General features: G+C 35.5%; 1 long non-coding RNA gene across 2 annotated transcripts in view; it reads right to left on the reverse strand.

Moving 5' to 3' along the window:
* The window catches only part of LOC125149696 (uncharacterized), a 298,529-nt gene that overhangs the window by 97,468 nt on the left and 185,778 nt on the right, over window positions 1-15,283 (reverse strand). The window lies entirely within an intron of this gene.

Here is a 15,283-nt window from a genome sequence, read left to right on the forward strand (position 1 = left end):
TGAGTTCTACAGGCCGGCCATGTAATCACAGTGTAATAAAAGTAGCATCTCTCTCACACACACACACATACAAACACACACACACACACTTAATAAGGTACATATGAAATTATTATATTATTGATTATATGTTGCTTTGGAAAATTTCCTTGCTTCATTTGCTTATGTTCTTCTGATTAAACACGTGAAAGGAGAGGATGTATATCTTTGTTCTGTGATTTTTTCTGGGTACATAATAAAGATATAAATACAGATGGATATATGCAACCATTTTTGAGTGACAGAAATTACTAAAAGGTGTGATAATTTTAGTTTGTAATTTCCAAATGGTAAAGGAATATGACAACTTTAAGTTTGTATATGCTTGTGTATGATATATGTGATGTGTATACATTTATAGTTATTTGGCAAATGATTATGAACACCTAATGCACACACAAATTGATAACATACAATCTATACAATTATTTTACAATATCAAGAAATTAGACACTTATACTATAAAAACATAATTTCTAAAAGTTACACATGGATTTTGTCTTATAATAATATAAAGCTAATTACAAGATTAAGAATTTATCTCAGTAGCTATTAAGAAAAAAAAAGTGTATAATTTATATTTGATTTCGGTGGGATTACTCTTTAGGAAAACAAAATCCAATGGTTTTCACTAAAGAAACATGTTATAGCCTGGAAAAAATATATTTATGGTATCTAACTTGTGCAAATATTTTCTTTTCAACAAATTCTTCTATTAGCACGTACATTTATAGTCATAAAACAACCTTTAAGCCACACTTTACTAAGCCCTAAAGCAGACAAAAATCAAATGCAGATGTGGAATGGGAGCCAAACAGATGCTGAAAAACCCTGTCAATATCCTAAAGGAATCCATTCTCTATCCGAAAGAAACTTAATTTCTACTATAAAGAATTTGATTATGTATTGTTATACAAAATGTGATTAATGTTTTGTGGTGATTAATCAACTGCAAAATATATAATTATGCCATCTGTATTTTTCCAGCTTCTTGTCACTTAAAAATTCTGCAGGGGAGTTGGGAGGTGGGGGTATTGAGAACTTGTGGCATTTGGAGGGCTTTAAAGCCACAGGAGACTAGTCTGGGGAACAGAATAACTTACAGGCCTGATGCTTATTGTAATGGAAAAGGACTAAGATAGTAAACACAGAGACTCCCAATGCCCACTAGCTCCCCTCAGAACAGAAGATCCTGATAAGAGAGGCCACATTCTCCCGGACACCACAAGAATTACCTCCCCTAGATAAATTGCCATTTGCTCCTCACTCCAAGAACAGGTTACAAACTTCATCTTGACTAGTAGAAGTAATGGCCTCAGTGCCAGGTAAGGGATTTATCATTTATTCCAGTACATCAGTAAAGTAAATATTTTTTGTATTTCTACTTCACCACAACCCAAGATCTAAGACTGTGATTAAGGTTTATGACACGACCCATATTCATGTCTTCCTAAAAAATGAAAACTGTTAAGAGTTGTATTTACACATATGTCCCAGTTGGAAAAAGTTTCAATATAGTTGAGAGTTGCTTATTAAGTTGAATTCTGCAGAATACCTAGGGTTTTAATATATTATTTTGACCTAGATAATGCTAGATAATATGTTTCATTGATTTTTTTTTTCATTTTACTATTGCTTTCGGGGGAGCATTATGTAGAAACAACTTAAAATAAGTTCTGCTTCAAATTCCCAGTGGTTTTTAGGAAGGATAGCATACTACTTGTGTGTTAAAGGGTAGCACAGGGAGATGGAATGATTTCCTTAAAGCATGCTTCCTTAACCTTGGATATACATCAGAATTACATGGAATGCATTTTTTAAATGCAAAGTCTGGGCACACATGCAGAGATTCTGCTTTAATTGTTCTGGGGTCGAGTCCAAACACTGGTGGTTTTAGATGCTTGCAGATAATTTTTTTTTAATTTTTTAAAATGTTTTTATTTATTTTTGAGACAGAGAGAGACAGAGCATGAGTGGGGGAGGGGCAGAGAGAGAGGGAGACACAGAATCCGAAGCAGGCTCCAGGCTCCAAGCTCTCAGCACAGAGCTTGACGCGGGGCTCAAACTCACAGACTGCAAGATCATGACCTGAGCCAAAGTTGGATGCTTAACTGACTGAGCCACCCAGGCGCCCCAGATAATTTTCATGTAATGTTCATCCAGGATGCATATCCAATAAGCTAGTTGTTCTTCAAGTGTGGTCCTCATACCACCAGCTCAGCATCACCAAGAAACTTGTTAAAAATGTAAATTATCAAACTCCACTGTAGTCCTACTGAATCTGAACCTCTGGGTGTGAGGTTCAATGGTCTGTAACACAGTAAATCTGCAAGTGACTTTGATATACACTAATTGTTCCTCTAACTTTAGCCTGCATTGGAATCCAAATTTCTGATATAGTAGGTTTGGGGTGAGGCTCAAGAATCTGTATTTCTAACTGGTTTCCATGTGCTGTTGATGCTGCTGGTTTGGGTCCCACATGTCGGGTCTACAGGGTTAACGTGTTGCAGCCAAAGTAAGCTGAGACTAACAAGACAATATATTTATAGATGCTTTAAATAAGTTCTGTATTACCCTTCTTAAACTAAGAATTACTCAATTTTTAAAAGTCAGCCATTGTACAACCTTTAGTTTAAAACTCTAACAGGTGATATTCCACATTATCTCTTCAGCTTCTAGAACAAAAGCTATGTGTGTGTAGAAGCTCATCTGTCTTGTTCATTACTGAGTGTGAATTTAGCAGGTTAGCTCTCAATAAACATTTATGGGATGAAAGAGAAAATGAAAGGATATTTTTATTGAGCTCAAGTAAATTCAGTCTAGCAAAAGATTTGATGTAGTCTTTTCAGTATTGTTTTATTTAATTGACAGGCTGTTTTGAAATAATATTGACTAGATGCATTTTGGTCAAAAGATGGAATCTGTCCACTTTGGCAACTGGCAACAAGCAGATGTCTATTGACTAGATTTTTCTGTTCTGAACCAGTTACCATGAAGTTTAGCAGACATCAGTTTATTTCATCATTGCAGTTACTTTCTGTTCATATGGCCACTAACCTTTAATCCTCTCAGTCACATAATTATGAATCTGCCATCAGCAACTAACAGAGAGCATTTCACTAACAAAGGAGAAACCACCTCTCCCCTCAATCTTTCATACCCATATTCTGATCATTATAACAATGTGAATGGAAATACGGAAGACTACCTGTGACAGTTTAATTAGTCTGGGGAAGAGATTTTTCCCCTAATTTTTAAGACTGTGGATATAAGACACCTAAACATCAGCAGAAAATGAGAAGTAATAATTAATTTTGGCACATGGTTTGTGGAAGAATACTTTCCTTCTTTTTCTCCTTTACCAAGAGAAAAGGAAGAAAATAACTTGAAGGAATAAAGATGTAGATGAAAAGGAGGGGAGCTCCTTTGTGGGAAAGGTGCACATGGATTCAATCTCAAAAACACTCTTCTTGCTACAGTGCAACTCCTTGTATTGTATGTTGCTTTCAGTGGGATTTACACGATAGCTTCAACTAAACTATTTCATGGAGTTGAGAGCAAGGAGCTGATTGTTTAAGATGTCATCTCCACCTGTGTATAAAAACAGAACATATTTAGCATATGTTACCATGTTCTCAAAAGATGTCAGATTCTGTCAAATTTAGCATATTTCATCAAGATCTCAAAAAAAAAGACTTTAGATTTCATCAAATTAGTGAGGGACCATGTGTTCCAGTCACCAGTTGGCTATCAAAAACAAACAAACAAAAAAGTCAACAAAAAGCAATATTGCTAAATGTTGATAAACAGCTTAATCACCCATCAAGATGACTCAAAAAGAAAACATATTCCTTATTTGGTATTTGGAGATGACTCCTAAAAGAAGACAGAAAGATGTGGTTATGAGAAAAAGAACTAGAATTCATTGATCTAGGAAAAAACACTTAATGATGACAAAAATAGTAAAATAGAACTACCACCACACAATCCAAATGCATGCTCAGTTATCTCAATGATTATGAAATCTAAGATGGCACTTGATCCAAAACAAAGGCAGACATGTTTAGAAATTTAAAAAGAAAAGAAAAAGATACAAAAACAGGCTTTATCAATCATAAATTGGGATGGACTTGACTTTGTGCACAAATTTAGTCACTGACCTTTAGAAGCACAACTGTGCAAAGGGCTATAAAGGATATGAAAGTCAAGAGTTATCACACACTGTTGGCATAGTGCTTCCAGTTTCCACGACACGAGAAAAGTAAATGTCTTTGCAATACCAAAAGCTTGAAAATGTCATTGAGAGAAGAAGTTAAAATTTTCACATATTAAGTGGCACCTGGCTGGCTCAGTCAGAAGAACATCTGACTCCTGATCTTGGGTTTGAGTTTGAGCCCCACATTGGGTGTAGAGATTACTAAAAAAATAAAAATATTTTTTCACGTGTTGATAAATGAATGAACATGTACTGTATAAATACAGATTTACTTTGGAAAATTTTAATGTTGGGTGAAAAAAGAAAGTTGCAGAATAGTAAGAACAGAATGAGAATATTTATATAAAGCTTAAAGCAAACAATTTATGGCTTATGAATACGTTGGCATAGGAAGTTCCCTAGGCAATGGTGGAGAATGTATTGAGAAGGGAGTACAAAGGTGATTTCTATAAAAATTAACTTGACTGAAATCACATGTGATTTAAATATTCAAATTATTATTTTTTAATGCTTAATAATTTCTAGAGGTCCATCAGATCATTTTATTTTTGGAATATTATAATGTTTAAGAAGTTGAAGGAACAGGGGCACCTGAGTGGCTCAGTTGGTTGAGCTTCTAACTCTTGGTTTTGGCTCAGATCTCCATCTCATGGCTCCTGGGTTCAAGGCCTGCATGTTGCTCTGGGCCGACAGAGTAGAACCTACTTGGGATTCTCTGTTTTCCCTCTCTCTCTGCCCCTCCTCTGCTTTTCTCTCTCACACAAAATTAATAAATAAACTTTTAAAAATGTTGAAGAAACAAAGAAAGTGATGCCATATATGTCTGTCTCTGAGCCAAGCAGAAGAGAATGCTATGCTAATTTTGTCATTTATTTGGGCAAGCATTTCCTGACCCCTGTGAGTTGAGCACTAGGTTGAATGTGCATTATAGATAACTGGTACATTCTGTCTTCAAAGAGTTTGCAGTTTTTTCTTTAAAAAGATGTTCAGGGGCGCCTGGGTGGCGCAGTCGGTTAAGCGTCCGACTTCAGCCAGGTCACGATCTCGCGGTCCGTGAGTTCGAGCCCCGCGTCAGGCTCTGGGCTGATGGCTCAGAGCCTGGAGCCTGTTTCCGATTCTGTGTCTCCCTCTCTCTCTGACCCTCCCCCGTTCATGCTCTGTCTCTCTCTGTCCCAAAAATAAATAAACGTTGAAAAAAAAATTTAAAAAAAAAAAAATAAAAATAAAATAAATAAATAAAAAGATGTTCATTTATTTATTTTGAGAGAGAAAGCACAAGTTGGAGAGGGGCAGAGAGAGAAGGAGAGAGAGATTCCCAAACAGGTTGACAGCGCAGAGCCTGATGTGGGCCTCAAACTCACAAACCGCGAGATCATGACCTGGGCCTAGATTGAGTCAGACTCTCAACCAGCTGAGTCACCCAGGTGCCCCAAAGAGTTTGCAGTTCCAAAGCCCCACCTGATCAAAGAAAATTGAAAGAGGGTAAAATTCTAGGCAAAGTCTTCTGTTTTTTATGGCATTTTTAAATAGCTTCAGTCTGCTTCAGCCATGTTCTTTTTGCTATAAATTTTAATATCATTGTAAAAACAAATTCAACCTGAGGAAAATCAAAGTATATTCATTTTCACTTAATGGTTAGATATTGAAGAAATGGCACCAAAATAATAAGATACTTATGAGTAAACCTAACCAAAGTGGTAAAAGACCTCTACAAACTATAAAACACAGATGAAAGAAATTGGAGATGACACAAAGAATTGGGAAGACATTCCATGCTCATGGACTGGAAGAACAAATATTGTTAAATGTCTAAATGTTGAAGAAATGTTATTTTGATGTGCTACGATCATTATAAGCTTCTCCGTGAGAACTAACCACTAATGCTTTGTTACAGAACTTCAACTTTCCAAAGATACCATAGCAGGGTAACCAATTAAAGGAGACCATTAAGGAAATATATTGCAATTAAGTTTACATTCAGCAGATAGGGCTTGTTGGTAGATAAGAGGAATCTCTTAAATGTGGGCTATTTATTTATTTTTACATTTTATCATGTTGATTATCACAGCATGAGGCATTCTTTTAGATTAAAAACATTGTGAAACGTTAAATTTAAAAAATGAAAAAGCCAATATGCACAATTAAACAATTATCACTCTCAACCTAGACTCACAAATGAAAATAAATAGGTAAGACAAGAGCACATAAACACTTAGGGGGTCTCAGTTATACTCACTGCCTCTGTGGCAGCTCCATTAACTTGAAACCTTGGGTTGTTATTAAGAAATTACAGTTTTGCCTCAGGAAGGGATGGAGTTATGCTTGTTCATAAGCCTGGGATCTCGCTTCCTCATCACAGGTATAGTACACATACATATTAATGTGTGGCATTTACTAAATGCTCAATCCACTTCCTATTTCTCAAAATGTGTATGCAAATTCTACTAGAGGGTGTAAGTTTGCAACTTGAGGTGAAGCTCTTGGTTCAAATACATAGCATGATAATGTAAAAGAGTAAACAGCAATGGCAACAACAGAAGCACTTTAAGCAGGCTCAAAAACCAGATGATATACTTTCACAGACCAGAAATGGAACAGATGCAGAGAACAGTGAGCACAGCTATGGTGTCAGGCTTGCTGGTTCCAAGACTGTGAACAGATAATGGCAATGATATTCAGTAATGGATCATCTGCTTAAAGCCACCTGCAGCTCAGTGGTCTACTCTGAGTCTACTCTGAGATGGCTTGAAAAAGCAGAAACTTAAGAATCTAGGGAAGAATGAAGAAAAGGTCAAAGCTATATGATCAGAAACGGCAACAGACTATAGCTGGCTGGATGACGGGAAGTGCAAAATCCTGGGTAGTTCAGCAGGAAAGACACCTGACCCACAACTGTAAGGACTGAGGTTCAGTGAGCAGGGGTCAAAGCCAAAATCATGAGACAAAAACAGGTAAGAAAAGGGATAATGGGGAAAAGGAGAAACAACACAAAACTTCCCACACAAAATTAGCATTTCCTCCAAAAGAGCAAAAATAAATGAAAAACTGAAGATATATAGATATATTATAAATTCCTGGGGGGGAAAAAAGATTTATCCCAGATAGCATTAATTTTGTGTAACAGTCTCAGAATAGTGTAAACATGCTAAGTTATAATACAGTAAAAATTAAACTTCTCTATAGAAAAGGCATAATAAGCAAAGTTAAAGGACAATACATGACAAGAAAATATTTATAACGCATCCAAGTGACAAATGCTTATTGTATAGTATATATTAAGGATCAGCAGGGCACCTGGCTGGCTCAGTCAGTAGAGCATGTGACTCTTCATCATGAGGTCTCAAGTTCGAGCCCCACCTTAGGTGTAGTGATTACTTAAAAATAAAATATTTTAGGGCTCCCTGGGGGTTGAGGATCCGACTTCAGCTCAGGTCATGATCTCCTGCTTAAAGTGCTTCTGTTGGTCTGTCATTCTGACAGCACAGAGCCTGCTTCGGATTCTCTGTCTCCCTCTCTCTCTCTACCTACCCCTCACCCACCCTCTCTCTTCAAAAATAAATAAACATAAAAAAAATTTTTAAATAAATAAAATAAAATCGTTAAAAAATCTAGCAAATCATTATGGAAAATACAAAAAATTCAAAGGTTATGAATAGGATACGTAAAAGACAAAAAGTAGCTCCTTAAGGATATGAAAAGGTGTTCAACCTAAATATTATAAGGAAAATGAAAAATAAAATATTTTACCTGCATCTGACTGACAAAACCTAAAATATCTGCCAATACCATATGTTGGACATAATGTCTCATTTACTAGCCTACTATAAAACTCATAGGTAATATTACCTACCTATACATATACTTTGAAAAACCCAATAATATATCATAGTATCATAATATACAATATTATAAAATATGAAAGAAGGACTAAAAGGAAGTAGTGTACAATATAATTATATAGTTTAATACATAAATACTTGGGCATGACAGCATAATGTTAGGCATTTGCACCAATATCATGGTGAAAAGGACAGCGAAGAGTATAGAACAAAACCTGGCTTTTTTAGTAGAGAATTTCCTGATCATGGGAATTGTTGTCATTAGTAATGTGCCTTGTAAAGCTTTTTAAGTACCAATTTTTATGCATATCAGGATCTCCCAGGAAAACAAAACCAAACAAAACAAAACAAAAGAAACAACAACCCAGTATACCTTTGTACAGTTTATACAGTGATTCTGGTCACTGAAAATTCAACATAAGTTAAAACTAAGCAAAAAATTCTTTGGACTTATATGAAGCTAATTTATAGCTCTGATAGTTACACACCAGTTTGGATTTTTGTTTTGTTTTGTTCTGTTTTGCTGATCTTCATAAATGTCCAGTTACATTTTCAAAAGGTCTTTGAGGAGCAGGACAATTCTTGTCATGAGTCTGTCACCTGCATTGTTAGTCATCACACATTCCTGACCCCTTCCCCCCACCCCACTCTTGCCCAGTTAATGCCAGTAGCACTTTCAAATCATTATGACACCCAAAACTTCCCCAGAAATTCCAATGACTCTCAGAATGTACCACCCCACCTAGGAGAAGCTCTGACTATGGCAAGGACTCTTTCAGTGCATTGATTGTGATATAAATCGGTACAACTTACAAGGGCAGTTTGTTAATTTATAATAAATTTAAAGGCTTCATCCTCTAAGACCAAGTAATTCCACTCACAAGCATATACTCTAGAGAAACCGTAACTCATGACTTGGTGAAGAATGTACGTGAGTGATTATTGCAGCCCAGAGAAAAAATTGAAACTACCTAAATGTCTATAAACAGGAGAAGGGATAAATAAATTGTGATATATTCTTGCAATGGAATTCTTGATAGATATACATATAAAATGATGGAGGTACATATATGAAATGATAAATTTCAAAAACATAAAATTGAAAAAAAGTTGTAGAAGGAGCTGTATGATGTCAATTACATAATTTTAAATATATGAGACCAATATTTTACATTGTTCCATATACGTACATATGTAGTAAAAAACAACAACTCACATCAGTGTTGAGACAGGCTTTTCCTCTTTTCTAGAGGAATTTAGTATGTTGCTTCCCTAAGCAAAAGTTTCAAAGTGGATATGTCAAAATGTTTATGTCATTAACCTGGTATCTACCAAAGTGTTTCTTAATATCATCCTCTATATCAAGTATAGTTATTTGTTCAACTATATTGTTTTAGCTAACCAGAGCCAGGATCTCTTTCAAGGCATGGGCATTTGTTGGTTCCAGAAAGGGTTATTTTCTTTTTCTTCCTCTCTTTTTCTTTCTTTCTTTCTTTCTTTCTTTCTTTCTTTCTTTCTTTCTTTTTTTCTTCTTCAAATCTTATATTTGAAATATGTCCTTACAAATAACTTTTTTCAGTTTATTTATTTTGAGAGAGAGAGAGAGAGAGAGAGAGAGAGAGAGAATGAGAATGAACAGGGGAGGGACAGAGAGAGAATCCCCAGCCAACTCTGCACTGTCAGTGAGGAGCCTGATGCAGGGCCCCGAACTCACAAACAATGAGATCATGGCCTGAGCCAAAACCAAGAGTCAGCAGCTTAACCAGCTGAGCCACCCAGGAGCCCTCACAAATAACTTTTGCCACAGGTGTCTTGACAGCCTAGATTCTCCCAAATTATAAGAAACCCACACTCTTTGCATGAAACAATGTATCACTCATCTTTTCCTTAGCCTCAACAGCCTATCTACCTTGCATATCATGTACTAGAAACAAATAGCTGGAATGTGAAGGTAGATGTTCTATAAAAATAAACACATGAAATGTGTGTTACTGGTGAAATGATTTTGCCCTGTGCCAGGAACTTTAGTTCATGGTGTCCTCGAAAAAATTAATTGTATACTAAAATAGATGTGTTTCCTATAATCTCTCAAACTTTAAAAAAGGAAAACTGTTTCCTAGATTATTTCTAAGTATTGCAGACATTCTGTAACATACATTAAAGGACAGAGTACCTACTCATATTTCTTTTCTCTTTTTTCTTTCTTTTTTAATAGTAAAGATTTATCCAGTAAGAAATACAAATGGGATATTAGTTAAAGTTATGCCACCACTGTTGACAAAGTTTATTTTATTTTTCAACTTTGGACACTTAAAGATCAGCAGAGACTTCATAGCAAGCAGCATAAAAGCCATAAGGCAGTGACCTTTCAAACTCAAACTTCTGTGTAATGTCGATCTAGTGGAATAAAAGACAGTATCTGAGAATGACGTAGCATCAATGTGATAAAAACAGATGAGGGTCCATTCATGTTATCTTCCTTGTGACTGTGGACTCCAGTTTAAGTTATGATTTGTATTATATTTATTTTGTTTTCACAAACCCTTAAGATCTCAAGAGGCTAAATGTTTACTCCAAGGAGGACCTGCTGAGAACTAAAGTCAAATTTTGGAACTCAGAATATGCAGGTCACTTCAGAAGCACCTCTTGATACAGTAACTCCTACTGTTGCCTAGGAATGCTATTTATTAAAAGTAGTCAATCAATGTTGTTGAATAAATAGATTAAGTGGATTTGTCACAGTGGGGCATCATGCTTCATTTAGCCCAAGAATTGGCTTCCATCAGTAGTATCAGATGTTGTTTTAGAGTTACAGGAATATCTATCATGGTGACAATTCAGAGATTAGCTTTGTGAAAAATACTCATTTCTGGCCCATTATGCATTGTCCTCATTGATTTATCTAAAATTTTATTAAGGTACTTTCACATAGACCTTGTTCTAGTGTATAATAAAAACTCTTTACTAACCCCATATATACTACTTTAAAAATGTTAGAGAAGGGTTCTCTAGGTAGGGTAATCCATGACACTGGCACATATATTTTCTTCCCACCCCATATAGCAGTTGCAGTCTTCAAGCCCTGTTCCTAATTTCCAGTCTTCAGTCAATCACTAATTAATTCATTTGGTTAGTCAGTCAATCAATCAATGTTTATTAAGTAGCATTATATGCCATGCATCATTTTAGATGCTGGGATTGAGCAGTGACAAAACATGCAAGTCTCTGCCCTCAAAAGCTATTCTGAAGGGGAGACAGACAATAAGCTGAAATATAAATTTATCTATCTACCTACCCACCTACCTACCTATCTACCGATCTATCTGTCTACCATCTATTCATCTAATTATGCCAGAGCACATAAAAATGTTAAGGGGAAACTAAGTCAAGGACAGAAAATAGCAAGTATGTATGGGCTCCGGAAGAAGAGGGAGCATGCTGGTGTGCGGATTGCAGTTTTAGGTAGGGTGACCAGGCTTTTTGGACTAGGTGGATAATTGGTTGAAGATGGGAAGGAAGTGAGAATGTAAATCCATGAGAAGAGTTTTCCAGGTAGCAGGAGCAGCCAGTGCAAAGATCCCAAGGCTGGGGTGTGCCTGATATGTTAAAAAATCAGAGACAAGGCCAGGATGCAAACCTCAGATGTTTGCCTGAAACTCTGAAGTCAATTTCTCTTTCTTTCTTTGTCTGTCACCTTGACCATCCTGTCAGCTTTCTTCACCATGATTCTTTCTTGAGTTACAAAAACCAGGACCATGAGAATGCATTCAGGTTTCCAAAGAGGAATAATAACACTGGGAATTTAGTTCCTTTCCCCTTGAAGCCCAGTACTCTTTTAGTCATCTGCCTTCTCAATCCCCTCCCAGCAAGTTTATAAGACAAGTCTTCCTTAAAGTTTGCATGGTTCAAAATGTTTTGACCTCTTTCACATTGTGTATACTACTGCCAATATTAAAGGGAGCTCTATATCTAAATTTAAAAAGGTAAGTGAGCTTTCCTAAAGGAAAACTGGAATATATGAATTTCACTTGTTATAGAAATATGTTTTGATACACCATAGTATCAGAGTAAGAAAACTGTTTAAATAGAGGTAAAACTAAGAATTGCATCAATTTAATATTGCACATTATACAGCTAGAATTTTTTTTTAATGCTGTTTGACTATCATGTGCAACTAATTCCTGATTTTTATGGATTTGTTCTTCAGCAAGCACAAATGCACCCTGGGTATATCCCCTAGTTTTTTAAAACTTTTTGAGGTACCTGTAACATTGTCAAATTTGCTTTACCCTGAACAATGCAAGAAAACTCAAAACCTAATTCTGAAGTCAAGTGCATACAGTATTATTTGTAAGATTTACACACTCATTCAATTAATTATAATGACAGGAGTGAAAGGTCTCTCCATTCTGATCCATTCATACATACTTTCAACCTGTTGTAATCACTATCACTGTGTATCCCGTACTATTAGTTACCTCTCATCTCTTCATTTTTTGCATTTTCAACTGCTTTGCTAACTACAAACCATCCGCTTCTGGCCCCAGGCAACTGCTGCTCTGCCTTCTATCACTTCAGAATAAATTTGTCTTTGCTAGAGTTTCACATAAATAGAATGATACAGCATGACCTCATTTGTGTCTGGATTCTTTGGCATGATTATAGATTGATCACGTGATCGTCTACCAATAGTTTGTTTCCTTTTATTTCTGAGTTCTATTTCATTGCATGATATATCACAATTTGTTTATTCACTCATATATTGGTGGGCAATATTAGGGTTTCCAATTTGGGGCCATTAGGAATAAAGCTTCTCTAAGTAAACATATATAAGTCTTTATAAGGACACATTGTTATTTCTTTTCTACTTAGTTGTATAATTGCTCTATTCATAAAATTATTTTCAAAATTGGTTAAACCATTTTACATTTTCACCAGCATTATATGAGGTGTAGTTACTATACATCCCCACCAACACAGAAGTGTGTGTGTGTGTGTGTGTGTGTGTGTGTGTGTGTGTGTGTCTTAATTTTACTCATTCTAACAAGGGTGTAGGTCTATATTAATTTTATTTGCATTTCCCTTAAGGTTAATGTTGTTGAGTGTCATTTCATTTGCTTATGGCCATTTGAATATCTATTTCTGAAGTGTCTGTTTAACTCTTCCTCATTTAAAAAATTGGGTTTGTGTCATTAGTATGGGGTTATAGAAGATTTTAAAAAAAAAGGGGCACCTGGGTGGCGCAGTCGGTTAAGTGTCCGACTTCAGCCAGGTCACGATCTCGCGGTCCGTGAGTTTGAGCCCCGCGTCGGGCTCTGGGCTGATGGCTCAGAGCCTGGAGCCTGTTTCTGATTCTGTGTCTCCCTCTCTCTCTGCCCCTCCCCCGTTCATGCTCTGTCTCTCTCTGTCCCAAAAATAAATAAACGTTGAAAAAAATATATATATTTTCTGGGAACTAGTTCTTTGTCATGTATATGAGTTGCACACATTTCCCCCTAGTCTGTGATTTAACTTTTCATTTTCTTAATAATGTCTTTGAAAGAGCAGATTTTCAATTTGAATGAAGGTCAATTTATCATGTTTTTATTTTATGATTAGTTCTTTCTGAGTTCTATGTAAGAAATTCTTTCTTTCTACAAGGACACAGCAGTTTATTGTTTTCTTCTAAAAGTTTTATAATAGTAGTTTTTACATTTAAGAACTAAGATTTATTTTGACTTAACTTTCTTTCATTTATGTGAAGACATAAAGCTTGAGATTCCTTATTTTTCATACGTATATCCAGAAATCCTAGCACTCTTTGTTGTAAAGATGCTCTTCCTTATTTAAATTACTTTGGCTCTTTTATTGAAAATTAATTGATCATGTATTGAGTGTGGACTCATACATACATGGTGGGTGGATTTCTGGAGTCTCTATTCTGTTACCTTGATAAATGTATATGTTCTTACTTCAATAATACATTGTCTTATTTACTCTTGACTTATTTAAGTCTTCAGAGAAGGCAAAATTACCAATTTTGTTCCTTTCCAATATTGTTTTGGCTATTTTGGACCATTATCATTTCCATATGATTCTAAAGCAGCTTGTCAATTTCTAAAGAAATACTGTTGAGTTTTATTTGGGATTATTTCGAATGTATGAATAACTTTGGGAAAAAATTTTAAAGATGGCTAATAATCCATGAAAATACTATATCTGTCATTTTATGTATGCAAATCTTTGCTTTGTCAGGGTTTTGTACTCATCAGTACATATCTTGCAAATATTTTGTTAAATTTATTCTTAGGTGTTTTTTTTGTAATTTAAGTTTCAATAACTTATTCTGATTGAAATGCAATTGATTTCAGTATATTGGTCTTGACTGTGCAAAACTCCCTCTGATAATATAGAAATTATCTCTTAGGAAACTGAGCCAATTCCGGGCATACTTGATTGGTTATTCTTTTCTCATAGATCACAGTTTTGCTTTCCCATTGTCCAAGACATGAAACAATGCTTTTTACATATTTCATCCAGTTTCCTGGTTGTTTACGGTGGAAATGTAATTCCAGACTCTGTTGTTACTTCATGGCCATAAGTAAGCCCACAGTGATCTTTGTTTTTTTCTTTTAATTGTTAATATTAAAAGTTTATAATGTAATTCAAGGAGCTTATACCCCTTAAAATACTAAGCTTCTAATCCAGGCACATGAAATAATTTTTTTTTCATTTTTTCAAATGTTTCTATGTTTCTCAGCAGAATTTTAAAATGTGCTTAATATTTGCTTGCTATTCATCAATTAAATTGCTATGCAGTTTTTTGGGTAGCATATGTTAAACCTTTTTTACCAAAGCATTCTTTTTCTCTTTTAAAGCTTAAACTATTTGACATTTCTGTTAGTAATCAGAAGTGAATGTATTATAAGGATCTTTTTTTTAAATTTTTTTTATGTTCATTTATTTTTGAGAGAGGGAGAAAGAGAGAGACAGCATGAGTGGGGGAGAGGCAGAGAGCAAGAGAGACACAGAACCCAAAACAGGCTCCAGGCTCTGAGAGAGCCGGACATGGGGCTTGAACTCACAAACTAGGTGCGAGATAATGACTTGAGCCGAAGTCAGACACTTAACTGACTGAGCCATCCAGGAGCCCCATCAGGATCTATTTGTTTGTTTTGTCTGGAAGGAGTAGTAGCTCCTTTTGTCTTCC

This window comes from Prionailurus viverrinus, chromosome D3, assembly GCF_022837055.1.
Source record: "Prionailurus viverrinus isolate Anna chromosome D3, UM_Priviv_1.0, whole genome shotgun sequence".
Taxonomy (NCBI): Eukaryota; Metazoa; Chordata; class Mammalia; order Carnivora; family Felidae; genus Prionailurus; species Prionailurus viverrinus.